The sequence below is a fragment of the Octopus sinensis genome, linkage group LG27 (assembly GCF_006345805.1).
Source record: "Octopus sinensis linkage group LG27, ASM634580v1, whole genome shotgun sequence".
Classification (NCBI taxonomy): Eukaryota; Metazoa; Mollusca; class Cephalopoda; order Octopoda; family Octopodidae; genus Octopus; species Octopus sinensis.
Window position 1 is genome coordinate 8660382 of NC_043023.1, and position 16722 is coordinate 8677103.

Genomic DNA, 16722 nt, shown 5'->3' on the forward strand with positions numbered 1-16722 from the left:
CTGGACGTAAAAAGCTGTCCAAGCCCCAAGTAGCTTAACCGGTCTGTAAGTCTAGCATAGCACGACGCCCTTCCCCGGCATGAACATACCTCTCCAGAAGCCGAGCTACAAACTCGCAAGATCTCTAACTTGTCTGAGTAGATTTTAAGCCTTGCCATCTTTCCATATAAACTTTGAAAATATAGCAAACCCTTTACCATCGTGTTATCCGATACCATGGCGATGGCGTGGTTGGCATGTGCTGGCAAGGCTTTTGCTGTTTGAAATTTATGCCCCTCAACTATTCTAGCTTCTCCTGTAATGGATCAACAGCCAGGACCTACAAGAGAGGCAAGAGGGAGCAACCCTGTTGAACTGATTGAATTTAAGTTTTATAAGAAGTTAGCCTTAACCATAGTGCAGGTGTTGCAGTACATTGCAGCGATTCAGCTTGTGAAAATAAACAGGATCGAACTCGCCAGATTTTAGTATACGTTCGAAATAATGATTGTAGACCCAGTCGATACCTGTTGATGAGGACCGTGTTTGAAGCCAGTTTTGTTCCATCAATATGATGCATGAGTTGGCAGGTTTCGAAGGTGGACCCTTTCGTGATAACACACTCTTGCACTTCCTCGACCAGATCACTAACGGCAAGCACCAACCATTTTGCTAACACCTTGGCTAAACTATTATACTGTGTTTAGCGGAGTTATTGGACAACAATTGTTAGTTACGTCTCCCATAATGACCTCTTTTCTCAACAGCGTTAACACTCCCCAGCTCATACTGCTAGGGATTCTCCCGTTCAGTAGCCAACTGCAGTAGACGTCTTTCAAAAGGTCATCATAGAAATCTGTCATGAATTTGTAACACTCGGAAGGCAGACTATGAAACCCGAGCTGTTTGTGCCTTGTGCAAGCGCTCGTTACCTCCAGTATTTCATCTGCTGCAATCGGCTTTTTTTTCCTGCAACTCATATCTGTGTCGGTAGTCATTGAAGTAAACACTGAAGTACACCTGTCTTCTCCGATCTACGGTTTGTTCCGAACACTCACGGAAAGTGCTGCTGGAAAGCTGCACATAGTGTTCGGAACCGACCAGCATGTAGCCGTTTCGATCTCTAAAAGATCAGATTGTATTTTTGTTGCCACGTTGCTCATCTTCCACACGAGCCGAACGAACAGCTTTTGTTCCTTCATATTTTAGCGAAGAAGCTTCTACTCTGAGAGCACAGTCTTCTTGCTTTACAAGGAAACATTTGTCAATGGTCAAAGTCGCCACTAGCATGTCGGTCGCGATGCTTCTATCAATTAATTCTCTTCTAATGCTCATTAGATCTCTCTTCACTCTATTTTCTTCTGTTAGTAACACGTTGCTAAATGCATTCGATTCTCATTTAATCGGCCTCCTAAAGACATCCGACTACCAACAACTGATGGTTACTTCCATCAGTTGCTACTTAACGAATTTATTAATCTTGTTCCTGTAAAATTATTCTTGCTCCTTGTCGAGACACTTGTAACCTGCAGTAACTGTGTTCCCGTTTGAAGCTGGTTTAAGTTGACCGCGTAGATCAATAATTTGTCTGTTTTGTAGACTTCTTTGAAAAAAAGATCCTACACTCTCCTTATCCTCTGGCCTAGCACATTACTCTTTCTCAGACGATCTAGATAGCCCACTCTTGTTGTCCGATGTTCACACTGGCGCAGTTGAAAACTTCTAAGCAGGATTTTGACGTTTTTGTAACCTCTTCATTGTTATCACGTTAGTATTGCGTCTAAATGCAGTTCCAAATACCCCTAGTAAATATCAGAACGTCCCTAAAAAAGCAGCCAGAGGTCAAGAGAAATCGAGACGTCCTTTTTTTCTGTTGTAGCATACACAGCCACTCGGCACCCTCGCTGTGCGGTGGTTGTACTTTCAGATCTTTGTGCAGCAGGGGCCAAAAGAACTGCTTATACTATGAAATTTAAGGATTTCCAGTATAACAATGCAACCCAATCGCCCAAACACAACATTTTACGAGATAAGAATATATTAGCCATCAACTATGAACGTGGGTGCGATCGGTCCAGAGGTCCTGGCCCCGCTAGTCGCTATATTTATGTAGAGGGATTTGTATTCAAGCTGATTCCTGGTTACGTACATTCATACACCCAACTGAAAGTGATGTTTGTCTGAGACAAAGAGAAAAAAGTCAAGTCTGAAGCTTGTGGTTTCGATTCCCGGACCGGTTGATACTTTGTGAATTAAACACGACACTTCCGAATATAGTGTTCCAGTCTGCTCTGTTGTAAATGAGTATCAGCTTTGAGTTGGTCGTCCCTCTCTCTCTCGCCTTCAATTCTCATATCCTTGGCACCCAACTGAGTCGTGAAATTGGAAGACCGAGAGGGTGTTTTCCTTCTGACTACTTTCTTTACTACCCACAAGGGGCTAAACATAGAGGGGACAAACAAGGACAGACAAAGGGATTAAGTCGATTACATCGACTCCAGTGCGAAACTCGTACTTAATTTATCGACCCCGAAAGGATGAAAGGCAAAGTCGACCTCGGCGGAATTTGAAATCAGAACGTAGCGACAGACGAAATACCACTAAGCATATCTCCCGGTGCGCTAACATGTCTGCCAGCTCGCCGCCTTAGTCACCGAAAACAATTAGCAAAAGCATGGTTCAAGCTACCTGGTCATACTGAGTTGCTATTGGCGGTTATGGACATATTTTAATAGACAGGAGGAAAGTAACATTTCATTTTACCAGTAGTCCTGGACAACTTGTTATTTTTTGCATCATCGCAAGTCATCCCTGAACATGTTTGGCACTGTAAATTCTTTTGAAATAACGTCTTTCCTACAGAATATAAAATAATATAGTGTTGGAATCAATGTATGTTAGATAAATAAAGGAAATAATCAATTATAACTATACACGTCTTTTTTTTAATTTTCTTTGGGAAATGTTTCAGTTTTGTCACAAATTCAACTATGAAAATTATGCAACCTAATTGCTGTGTTGCTTCTATATCCCACTTTCACAAAGACCTGCAATTATCCAAAGAGGGAAGTTACTCCAAGTTATGATTACGCTGTTATAGAGTTAGCTTCCGTTAAAACCTGGGAATATCTTATAAATTATGTCACAGGCAGCTCCTTCACAGTGTCCTCTCAGAAGAAACCGCCTTAATACTTTCCAAACGCGACCAACTAAGACTATTATATCATCCATCCACCTTGCTTTGTTCTACACCTAGGTCCCTAGAGAGATACACCTAGGTCCCCAGAGATCTGCTCCTAAGTCCCTGGCACGACGAATCCGTCATTCTTGCACTATTTTCATCTTACGTCCATCGTACCGGAGCTATGACTTCTCAATGATCTCCTTGCTACACTTCACTTCTTTATTATTCGGCAGTTAGCTACTTAATTCCTTAATTACGAAATGTGTTTCTTTATCAGTCATTCACTCACAATGCAATGGTTGTCAAAACCTTTCCTCCTCAATAACAAGCCCTCTCTACTCCAGGTTAGTTTTAGATATGTCTGTTTGTCTGCTAGACTTTGAGTTCTCTCTCTCTATCTCTCTCTCTCTCTCTATATATATATATATATATATATATTTAAAAAAAGGAGATGTCGAACACGAGTGGTGATATATAAAAAAGGAAATGAAGAAAATGCTGACAAATAATTGAAGTAATTTAAGTAATTTAATTAGGTGAAAGTTCTTTTTACCGGTTGCGCATTTGTTATGCTTATCAAAATATAAAAGAGAGATTAGAGTCTGTCTCTTATATGTCAAAAAAAGAGGCTCCAGAGTTGTTTTGGATTTGCTTGGTTTCGCGCCTAAAATTTTGATTGGTCATTATGAAGGGGTCACGTGAATGTTTGAATGGAAGTTGGTGTTGGGGTAAGAAAAAAGGCTCCAGAGAAGTTAAAATTTGGCTAGTGTCCCGCCTAAAATTTCTTATTGGCCATAATAAAGAGGTCACGTGAATGTTTAGAATTTTCGAAAATAGTGTTGTTGAAAATTCTTATTGTTCAGGCTGGTCAGTAGACGTCACGTTGCTTCCCGATACAGGCACAAGGCCAGCAGAACTATAAATATTGAAAATTGTACCCACACACATACACATATATACACGCGCGCGCGCCCCAACATACATATAAACACACACGCGCGCGCGCACACACATACATACATACAGCTCTCCCTGTTCTAAACGAACTTACTTATCCAGTCAAGCGGAAAATACACTCCCTAACTACGCGCTAAAAAGCTATTTAAAATATCCACATGACGTCTACTGACCAGCCTGAACAATAAGAATTTTCAACAACACTATTTTCGAAAATTCTAAACATTCACGTGACCTCTTTATTATGGCCAATAAGAAATTTTAGGCGGGACACTAGCCAAATTTTAACTTCTCTGGAGCCTTTTTTCTTACCCCAACACCAACTTCCATTCAAACATTCACGTGACCCCTTCATAATGACCAATCAAAATTTTAGGCGCGAAACCAAGCAAATCCAAAACAACTCTGGAGCCTCTTTTTTTGACATATAAGAGACAGACTCTAATCTCTCTTTTATATTTTGATAAGCATAACAAATGCGCAACCGGTAAAAAGAACTTTCACCTAATTAAATTACTTAAATTACTTCAATTATTTGTCAGCATTTTCTTCATTTCCTTTTTTATATATATATATATATATATATATATAAAGAGATGAGTATATTTTTGCCTTGTTAACAATTAACACGGAAGAAATAAATAAATAAATAGTTACCAGGGTAGCAAAAAATTACACAAGTAAAGGGGTTGTAACTCCTTGTTTTTAAAGGTAGAAACTTCGTCTTTACGTGGAATTTTTTGCATAATATATAAATAAATAAATAAATAAATGGATTTTAACGCAGGTAAACTCCACTTATATATATATATATATGTATATATAATAATAATATTAGGGAATAAATCCAAACTTACAAGGAAAATTTAGGTTTAGGATTAAATCCAATTTTATAGTATAAATATATATATTAAATTAAAGATAAAACCACTATTAGGCAAATCAAACAGTAAAAAACATAAGCCAATACATAAAATTAATTTAAAAATATAAAAGTTAAAAATTAAAAAATTATTAAAATAATTTAAACTTATAAATTTTAAATATATATACACAAATATATATATATATATCTGTATGTATATTTTTATATTTATATATGATTTCGTTTATTAATTTTTTTTATTTATTTTTTTTATTAATATCAAAAGTATTAAAAGTTTAATAAAAGATAACTCTTTCTCTCTTTTTTTTACTCATTTTACTTGTTTCAGTCATTTGACTGCGGCCATGCTGGAGCACCGCCTTTAACCGAGCAACTCGACCCCGGGACTTATTCTTTTTGTAAGCCCAGTACTTATTCTATCGGTCTTTTTGCCGAACCGCTAAGTAACGGGGACATAAACACACCAGCATCGGTTGTCAAGCAATGCTAGGGGGACAAACACAGACACACAAACACACACATGCATATATATATATATGCATATATACGACGGGCTTCTTTCAGTTTCCGTCTACTAAATCCACTCACAAGGCTTTGGTCGGCCCGAGGCTATAGTAGAAGACACTTGCCACGCAGTGGGACTGAACCCGGAACCATGTGGTTCGTAAGCAAGCTACTTACCACACAGCCACTCCTACACCTATGATATATACGACAGGCTTGTTTCAGTTTCCGTCTACTAAATCCACTCACAAGGCTTTGGTCGGCCCGAGGTTATAGAAGAAGACACTTGCCCAAGGTGCCACGCAGTGGGACTGAACCCGGAACCATGTGGTTGGTAAACAAGCTACTTACCACACAGCCACTCCGGCGCCTTTATCTTTTGGCCCTGATTCAAAACATATTATAATTTGAGCAGCAGAGAATGACCTGAAGTTTTGTTATTGGTAAAAGTAAAAACAAACAATAGAAACAAGGAAGAGTTTACTAACCTTTACATTGTGAATATTCCATTATAGGTATTAATTTGTCTTGTTTATCGCCTAAATTTGTGTGACACTTGCCCAGAATTCTCAGAGTTCTCTTGTATGCACTCTTTATATAATTTGACATAGCTGGCAGTTGACATCCACACATCATGTCTGTATTGTTTCTGAGGTCACTGTAATTATAAAGACAACTTTTTAAAGTTATTATTGTTATTATTATTATCATTATTATTATTATTATCATTATTATTATTATTATTATTATTATTATTATTATTATTATTATTATTATTATTATTATTATCTTCTTTCTTCTTCTTCTTCTTCTTCTTCTTCTTCTTCTTCTTCTTATTATTATTATTATTATTATGATTATTATTATTATTATTATTATTATTATTATTCAGTGAGAGAGCAGTGCATGCCATCACAGTAACACTGGGGTAAATTATATGAAGCCCAGGATACCTATCATGACTACCCGTCATTCAGAACTTTATCTGAATACTCTTCAGACAAGAGAAAAACTCCTGCAGCAGTTGACAAGAAATGATGATTAATATAATTTCAGCAAGTGTATAGGAGTCACGACATTCATGTTCTTTCTTTCCATGTGTTAAAAACAACAAAAAGTGAAATGGTTCTCGTGAAAACTGAAAATTTGTTACATCGCTACATTCTAATAGCATACAGCTTGAATAAAAAAAGTGTCACTTTAAATAAGAAGAAAATTCATAGTCACTTGAAATTACTTCATTATTTCGTAGATTAGGCATATTTTGGTGTCGAAAATTTGATGGTAGTGATTTCAAAGTGTCTTTCAGAAAAGCAGTTTAGACGGAATGTTTTGGTGCTAGGATAATTGTTTTATTCTACGTAACAATTGGTCTTAAAGGAATGCATGAACTGCAGTAGAAACTATAAAAGCAACGATTTGCACTTTCAGTTTCTGAGGCATACGGCAGTGAAGGAATACTCATAATAAACATGGGGAAAAATTAATAGCGATATATTTTTCGCAAATACAGGGTATCATTTTAGAGACAGTAAAGGAAAAATTAACAGTTGTTCTTCATGGATGATCTGAACCATTTTAGCAAGAATAAAAAAAAGATATTCTTTAAAACAAACTGTAAAACACTTCAGCAAGTTTATAGATATAGGATTTTTCATGGATAAGGGTGCAGTATTAGTCATAAAACTGGACAAGTGGTCAGCAATAAAGTCTCCAATTACTAGATGACCAGACTTTAAAATCACTGAAACAATGCGAGAGTTATCAGTACCTAGGTGTACTAGAATCTCACAGCGTACTAACTATAGAAATTAAAACGGAACTGGAGAAGGCGTAAATGAGAAAGGTGAGGAAGCTAATGAAATAATAGTCAAATGGGACGTATCTAGTGAAGGCTGTAAATACATGGCTATTAACGTTACGTGTATTTATATGGATAAAGTTAGATAAAACCAACTGTCATGCAATTGAAAGCAGACTTTACAATGACTGAACACAATACTTGGAAATAATCATTTTGACTTATTAAAATGTAAACCAACACATCATTATTTATTGTCAACTGCATTAAATATTTGTGAACTTGGTAATCTTTCTTTCTTTATGCTATTAGATTTACAAAATGTTAAACATTTCCAAGAAATAAAGAGTATTATTGTACATACATCTCTCTTATGCTGGAAAGGTATGAGAAAGCGCCATCAAATTTTTGTAAACGGTTGTAGCTCAAATTTCTGAAAGAATCAAAGATAAGTTAAAATACGTAAAAATAAAAAAAAACTGTTTTATACCGGAAAATACTTTCTAAATTTCTTTTGTCGCAAATACAGGGTATCCGTTTAGAGATAGTATGTGTGCGTGTGTGTGTGCACACGCACACACACACGCACACTGTCTTTTTCTGTCTGTCTGTCTGTGCTATTTTCTCTCTCTTTTTCTGTCTCTCTCTCTCTCTCAATCTCTCTCTGTGTCACACAATTTTGTGTTCCGCTCACCCCATCAATGTGCTGATGGGGTAAAAGAAAATGCATACACATACAGACACACACACACAGTGTGTCTTCCTCTATGTTTCTGTGTGACACTGTCTTTCTCTCTCTATCTGTGTCTCCCTGTGTGTCTCTCACTGCAACTCTTTTCAATTGCAATTCCTCGCACAAAACAATCCGTCGGCAGGAGCACTATGACACATAACAGTGGTATCAACAAGTTTCTCAATTGTTTGATGACGGTCCTCCAAGATGAGTTCATGAACTTTTGTGATGTTTTCATTCTTTCGGGAAGTCATTGGTCGCCCTGAACGAAGTTGTTGTTCAAGCAACAAGTGACCATTCCTGAAGTGTGGAAACAACTTGTAAACTTGTGCTTTGCTCCTGGTTACGTTCTTGTCAGTTGTGTCAATTATGACAATTGTTTCCGCCGCCGTTTTTCCCAGCAGAAATCAGAATTTCCCGGGAGCACGCTGTCCCTTCGTTTCAGCCAACGCAAAAATCAATAAACAGGAGAGAAGCACTGCAAAACAACGATACATCACGTGGCAGTACGACTCTAAATGACAATGCCGGTCGGCATACTGATGTCTGATAGTGGCTTCTAGCAGAGGAAGCCTGAACTACAACTGGCTTGCCCTAAACAGATAATTTCGGTTACTTTTAGGTACCTCATATATATATATATATATATATATATATATATATATATATATATATATATATATATATATATATATATATATATATATATATATATATATATCTAATGTAGGTTAAACTTTTTTCGGGAAAAAAATTTTTATCAATGGCCAGCATATCAAAAAATTCCTTTAAAGGTTAAATTTATAAGTAATTTACAAGATAAGGGCCAAAGAAAAACATCTAATACTAAATATGTCGAAAAAAAAAGACAAAAATTGTCAATAACCATTATAATTTATGCGTCTCGAAACAAATCGATAGAAATTTCTAAAAAATTCGTTATTACCGTATTGGTCCCAATTTCGGGGTTAATTCATAAGAATTTTCCACTCTTCAGCGATAAATCTTTGTCTTTTTGTCTTTTTTTCAGCATATTTGGCATTAGAATTTTTCTTTTGCCCTTATCTTGTAAATTATATATATATATATATATATATATATATATATAATATATGTAAAAGTAAAAAAATACACAAACTGGGACAAGAACGTGAAACATTTAGAAGACGACACAAAAAACACGGACGAGACTTTCGAAGCTCTCAGTCATCAGTCAAGAACCGGATCATCTTCGCAATTTCGGCTGATTAATCTTGAGATTGCTCCGATCTGGGCAGCCCCCAAGCGCATTAGATTCCTTGGAAGAAAACCTCGAAAGTATACAACACAGGGACGGAAAACGGACGATGTTACACGAATAAAAATACAAAAATACGTAAAAACAATAATGATAGCACGAAATACAAATAAGAAAATGGAGAAACAAATTTAGTTTGTTAGTCAACTTTCATATATTAGAATGTTGGATTATTTATTCATTTAACAAAATGAGAACCTTAATACCATACATATATGTCTTATAATTCAATACATATAAAATAAGAATACAAATTATAAAAATCATAATATATTATTGTCTATATATATATTTATGTTTCTGTATATGACTGTGAACATGTGTATATATATTTGCGTGTGTATATATAATATATATATATATATTTACATATATATGTATGTGAGAATGCGTATGGCTACAAATTGTTTTGTGGTTGAGTATGTGTGTTCGTGTTTGTGTGTGTATGTGTGTGCGTGCGTGTGTGTGTGTGTGTGTGTTATTGAGTGCAACGAAATTCAGTTTACAATTCAGATTCGTCATAATTTTATTTATGTATAGATATATGTATGTGTATATAAGCATTGTAACTTTGTGTTTGCATCTATGTTACCGCTACATCTGTATACTGAAGGTTTTATCAAAGTTAATAAAATAGAAGCAATTGTAGGCTTTATACTGCGAAATCTAATAAATGCAACTGTCTCTATAAGTATCGTTTGTTGTCAAAATGTCTGTGTTTCTTTCCGAATTCTGCCATAGGATATTTCAATTTACTTATCATACAGGAGGAATTCACCTGGATGTGTATTCTACTTCTAATTACTGGTGCCTAATTGTCGTATATAGTTAGATCTGAATCTCTGGATTCCCTTGGTCGTCCTACATGGCTTTTTCTCGTATTGGGGAATTTTGTCTTTAATCATTAATTGTTACTTGTTTCGTTGTTCACATTAATTTATATAAATCACATCACAAACGTAAACCACAAACGCTCATATCCTTAATCATTTTAATACCCGCGCGCGCACACACACACACACACACAATCACACACAAACACACACAGACAAAGTGAACGTCTGTTAGAGAGGATGAAAGAGAGAGAGCGAAGATAGAAGGGAAGACATTATATGTAGAAACAAAATTAGATTAATAATATCAGGAAGATCAAACTTACAATCTCTGTAAATTGGTGAGGCCCTCAAACGATCCATGTTCAATAATCGCGATTGTATTATTGGCTAGATTTCTGTAAGTTGGAAGAGAATTGGTGAGAAATGGTATAAAAATTATTAGTCACGAAATTTTAAATACGCATATGTCTAATCAACTGGATGTAGATGTAGAAGAAAAGGAAGTAGGAGTGCAAAAATTAGATGAAGATGATGCTAATGATGATGTCGTTTATGATGATGAGATGATAAGGAGTGTGGTGTTGAGCACGTTGATGGTCGCGTTCATGGCCATGATGCTTATGACGACAATGAAATTATAGAGATACAAAAAATAGAATTCGAAGCGGAGATTACAAGAAAATTATGAAGTGAAATATACGTATATATATATTGTGAAAGATATATATATATATGTCGGTCCCATAGGGGATCATGCTACTGTTGCTTATAGCTCCGGGATGATATCTCCACTAGCTGCCAAAGCGACACACCACTTGTGTCTTACTTGTATTCGCGAACTAATATCATGGTTCCCGTCTCTGGTTTTACGTAATAAACACAGGCCCTGATTTCTGGGTAGTAACTCGTTATCGAAACGCGGGTGTGTGTGTATCACGTAAGGCTAGAGATGGCAATGGTTTTTTCCTTCTGCAAATACTAATCAGACACAATCAGTGTGTCATTAGCCAATTGGAGAAGATGTCCTCCTGGGGCTATAATCGGTTGAGTTGTCTGCTACTTTAGCTTATACAGATGTTTTCGGCTTTTAAGGAACACTTCGCGCAGCTCTTTGTGGAACACAGTAGCTCATAGTCAGGGATGTTCTTTGCTGTCTACCAGGATGGCTTGCCGTGACATTCGAGTGAAGATACGCTGTTCAGCAAAAGAGCAAAACAGCTGCGGAATTTCGAAAATCGATGAAGGGATGCCCTAAGTAGATGTCACCATTATCCTGACACGATTTGTTCTGACATATGCTAGATATATTCGAGGCTCTTTCTGTAGATGACACCTGCAACGGGTAAGCAAAACAGGTGTAATGAGGTGTCTGAGAAAGACCTAGAGAAGGAGGACATTTTTAAAGTGTCAGATGCATGATTCTGCTAAATGCAAACTTTTCTCCAACTCGTCCTCTGATTCCAATGTGTTTCTGACGGTAAACAGTCAAATTCTTTGGAAGCATAAAACAAATGCATTATGTTCTGCTTAGTATTTCTTATCCAATAGGAAAACAGTAAGGGAAAAGATAATGAAGGAAATGAAAGGAATGAATAATTATCCGGTGACTCAATGACAGAAAGATAGATATGCACATACCAACACTTATATAATATCCTTCCTATCATAGTCACACGTCCTGGAATGCTGGCGGAGGGTGATAACTGATTATGTCGAATCATCGATTACAAAGAGATAAATGGTGAAGTCGACCTCGGTTGAATTTGAACTCAGCAATCAAAAGCGGACGAAATGCAGCTCAAGATGTTGTCCAGCGTGATTACACATCTACCAGCACACCGTCTCAATCACATGCATAATATGAAACAATGATGTCAACCGCAGAGGATGGGATTTAGAGAATGTTAAAAAGAAGGATGAGAAAGAAAGATGGAAACACATTAAATATTTAGAAATATAGTAAAAAAAAATGTATCAGCGAGACTGATCCAGCTTACAAAGCCCCTAATCCGGATAGATTTTCGAATGAACCTCTTTCGATTTTCGAGATTTTATTGTCGGATAGACGTCTGTAGGGATTCATAAGAAATAAACTAGAAGAATTTAGTCATAAAAATGTAAATATTATGTCTAAACAATAAGATGCAGAAATTGAGAGAAAGAAATAGGAGAGAAAAATAGCTACAACATGAAACAGACAAAAGTGAATGAACGGTGAAATTCATAACATTGACAAATTGATCAACAAATTTTATAAATTCTAAATTCTAGATTTCTGCTTTTACCCTTTCGGGCACAGCCACCCCTATAGGCTTTCACCCACTTTTTTTCGTTTCTTCTCTTTTGTGGCTTCGTATATAATATTAAAATGTCAGCGGAATATTTGTTCTCGCTCTCATGTGCTTTATTGCGTATCACCTACCATCCACGTAACTTCAACTACGACACACATCACAAGCACCACTATTTTCGTCATTATTTTTATTTTTCTTATATCACCATCTTCTCATTAAGAGGATATTGGCAATCGTTATTTCCATAGTTATCACACATATAAAATACACACGTATACAATATATTTATCTATCTATCTCTCTTTCTTTCTCTCTCTCGCTATATTATATATATATATATATATATATATATATATATATCTATATATATATATAAATATATATATGTACGTATATATATATATTTATATTAAATATGAATTAGAGATAAAACCACTATTATGCAACTCAAACAGTGTTAGACATAAACCAATACATAAATAACAAATGATACGTATATATTTATATACATATATATTTATAACTTTTAGCTACAACACAAAAAGTAGAAAATGAATGATAAATATATAATATATATATATATATATATATATATATATATATATATATACATATATATACACATGTATAATATATATATATATATATATATATACATATATATACACATGTATATATATGTATATATATATATGTGTATGTATGTATATAAATATAAATATATATATATATATATATTACGTACAAAATTAGGAGGAATGACCACAGAAGTGGACTCCTAATATGCTAGATATTGATGTCAAATTGCCCAACCACAAAGCGTGTGTTCTCAAGAAAAAAAGTTCAGCAAACAACCAGAATGTAAAAATGAGCAAGACAAATAAAAACATACGAAATAAAAAAACGATTACCTATGTACCAATTGTTTCACTCGTTAATATTTACGCATGTAAATATCTGCAGGCTCATCAGCTTAGTCTGTCGTTTACAAAACATAATTTCCAGTACTAGACACAGGCACAGGATGCGCACTCTTAATTTTGTATGTAATATAATTTTAAATCTTCTGATTTTTTTAAATATGTTAAGCCACTGGTTTCAATTGATTATTATCATTTTCTACCCTTATTATATATATATATATATATATATATATATATATATATATATATTGTTGGCATCCTTTTTGCCTCGGGAGACAATGGAGTTGCGCATAAAATAGTCCAGTCCGGCTTTTACATTTCATGTCCTGATACATTTCCTGCTGTGGCTGTTTAGTCCTATCCTGGACAAACACTCCCTCTGGCAGGTACTGCAAATGTAGCGAAGACTGTTCCTGGCTGGTTGTAATGCCATAGTTTCTTGTTGACATCTTTTCTTGTCTTTCCATTTCTCCTCTCTCTCTCTGTCACTCCTTTGTATTCCCTCTTTTACGGTACGTCCCCAATCTCCACGGTTACCGGCAACTGCTTCCCAACCGCTAATATTGATGTTGCAGGCCTTCATGTCCCTTTTGCAAACATCCTTGTAACGTAAGAACAGTCTACCCACAGACCTAGTACCCCTAGCAAGCTCTCCGTAGAGTATGTCCTTGGGGATTCTGCCATCTTTCATACGGCTAACATGCCCAAGCCATCTCATACGTCTTTGTGTGAGAAGTGCATACATGCTTGGTATTCCTGCTTACTTGAGGACATCTTTGTTGGGGATATGATTCTGCCATTTGATGCGAAGGATTTTCCGGAGGCAGCGCAGGTGAAAGATGTTTAGGCGACGCTCTTGGCGTGTGTATAGCGTCCAAGTCTCACTTCCTTACAGTAGAGTGCTAAGTACACATACCTGGTAGATCTTCATTTTCGTGGTCTTGGTCAGCTTATTGTTGTCCCATGCCCGTTTGGAGAGTTGGGCCATCGCAGCAGCTGCCTTGCCAATGCGTATATTGAGCTCAGCGTCAAGGGATAGGTTGAGGGTGACGGTAGAGCCAAGATAGGTAAACTTCGCCACCTCCTGTAATCTGTGGTCTCCAATATGTATGTTTGGGATGTCCGATGTAGCCTGACCCATGATGTTGGTCTTCTTAATGTTGATAGCTAAGCCAAAGTCGTTACATGCTTGCTCAAAACAGTTAATGAGCTTTTGGAGGGCTTCTTCTGTGTGTGATACCAGAGCGGCATCATCAGCAAATAGCATCTCCTTGATCAGGACGTTTCTGATTTTGGTCTTGGCACGCAGGCGCGAGAGATTGAACAGTTTCCCGTCACTTCTACTGTACAGAAACACTCCATCATCTGATGTCTGAAAGGCATGTGAGAGTAAGAGCGAGAAGAAGATGCCAAATAATGTAGGAGCGAGGACACAACCTTGCTTTACCCCGTTTTTTATTTGGAAGGCGGCTGATGTTGAACCATTGTGTTGTATGGTGCCTTGCATATCATCATGGAAAGACTTGATGATCCTCAGCAGCTTTGGTGGACATCTGATTTTTTGGAGCAGGATGAAGAGGCCTGTTCTGCTTACCGAGTCAAAGGCCTTTGTTAGATCAATGAAGGCGATATATAATGGCATTTTCTGCTCTCTGGATTTCTCCTGAAGTTGGCGTATGGAGAATATCATATCAATAGTTGATCTGCTTCTTCTAAAGCCACACTGCGATTCCGGATAGATTCGAGAAGCAAGTAGTTATAGCCTGGTCAGGATAACGCGAGCAAAGGTCTTTCCAACAGTGCTTAGAAGAGATATTCCACGGTAATTGTTACAATCACCACGGTCACCTTTGTTTTTGTAAAGCATAATGATGTTAGCATCCCGCATATCCTGAGGGACTGCACCATCTTCCCAGCACTGACACAGAAGCTCATGAAGGTGCCGAAGCAGGATGGTGTTTTTGCCGGCTTTGATGATCTCTGAGGGGATGCCGTCTTTTCCTGGAGCCTTGTTTCTTGCTAGGGAGTCAATAGCCTTGGTGAGCTCTGCTATAGATGGCGGACTGTCAAGTTCGCACAAGACTGGCAAGATCTTGACACTCTCGACTGCAGCCTCAGCCACTGTAGTCTCCCGTGAGTAGAGATCCTGGTAGTGCTCCACCCATCTATCCATTTGCTTGCTTTGATCCCTGATGAGATCTCCAGTAGTTGATTTCAGAGGGGCTGACTTGGTTGCGGATGGACCGAGGGCCTTCTTCAAACCGGCATACATCCCACGGGTGTCGCCCCCGTCAGCAGCTGACTGGATACTCTGACAGATTTCCTGCCAATACCTATTTGCACAGCGTCTGGCTGTCAGTTGGGTTTTATTTCTTGCCTTTCTAAGTTCTTCGAGTGACTTTGTAGAAGAATCACTCTTGTATTGCATCAGAGCTGCACGCTTTGCTTCGATAACTGGCTCCAGCTCTGAGAGCCCAGCATTGAACCAATCTGGGTTTTGCCTTTCTCTCATGCCGAAAGTATCTATTGATGTCGTATGAAAAGCTTCCCTGTAATAATTCCACCTACCTTCAGCAGAGGAGGTTGGGCAGCTACTGAGGGCAACATTGATAGAAGCAGCAAAACATTTTCGCAGTGTAGGGTCCGAGGTTCTGGCAGTGTTAATGCGTGGTCGGCCCACTTTCTTGGAGCGATGGACTTTTTTAGGCAGAATCATCACCCTACTTCTAATTAGTGAGTGGTCTGTGTCACAATCCGCGCTGTGGTAACTGCGGGTCAATAGAGTAGAATTCAGAAAGGATCTCCGTGTAATGATGAGATCCAGCTGATGCCAGTGGTGAGATCTTGGATGTCTCCAAGATGCCTTGTGGGATGGCTTGTTGGTAAAGAATGTGTTTGTGATGCACAGGTTGTGGTATGTGCAGAATTCGAATAGTCTCTGACCATTGTCATTCATGTTACCAATACCAAAGTGTCCAACACAAATGGGCCACGAATCATAGTCAGATCCCACGCGAGCATTAAAATCCCCTAGAAGGTAGATATTTTCAGTTGTTGGTATATTTTTTATGACACAGTTGAGATCTTTGTAGAACTGGTCCTTGGTCTCCTCTGAGCTGTAGAGAGTGGGAGCATAGATGCTGAGTAGATGTACTGAGCCAGAAGAAGTCGAGTGGCGCAGTGAGAGGATACGCTCATTGCCTCCTGGTGGTGGTTCTATTGAGGAGAGTAATGAGTTTCTCACTGCAAAGCCAACGCCATGCTGACGAGGTTCTTCTAGATCGCTTCCCTGCCAAAAGAAGGTGAAATCCTGTTCTTTGTGTTTACC

General features: G+C 37.4%; 1 protein-coding gene and 1 long non-coding RNA gene across 2 annotated transcripts in view; both read right to left on the minus strand.

Annotated features, from left to right (window-relative positions):
• Positions 1-16722, minus strand: part of LOC115225510 (adhesion G-protein coupled receptor G6-like) — a 223454-nt gene that overhangs the window by 40119 nt on the left and 166613 nt on the right. The window lies entirely within an intron of this gene.
• Positions 2748-7744, minus strand: LOC118768121. Its single transcript, XR_005003993.1, has 3 exons — positions 7676-7744; positions 5999-6168; positions 2748-2835 (listed from the first exon to the last, which is right to left on the minus strand). It is a non-coding gene; the product is annotated as an uncharacterized LOC118768121 (long non-coding RNA).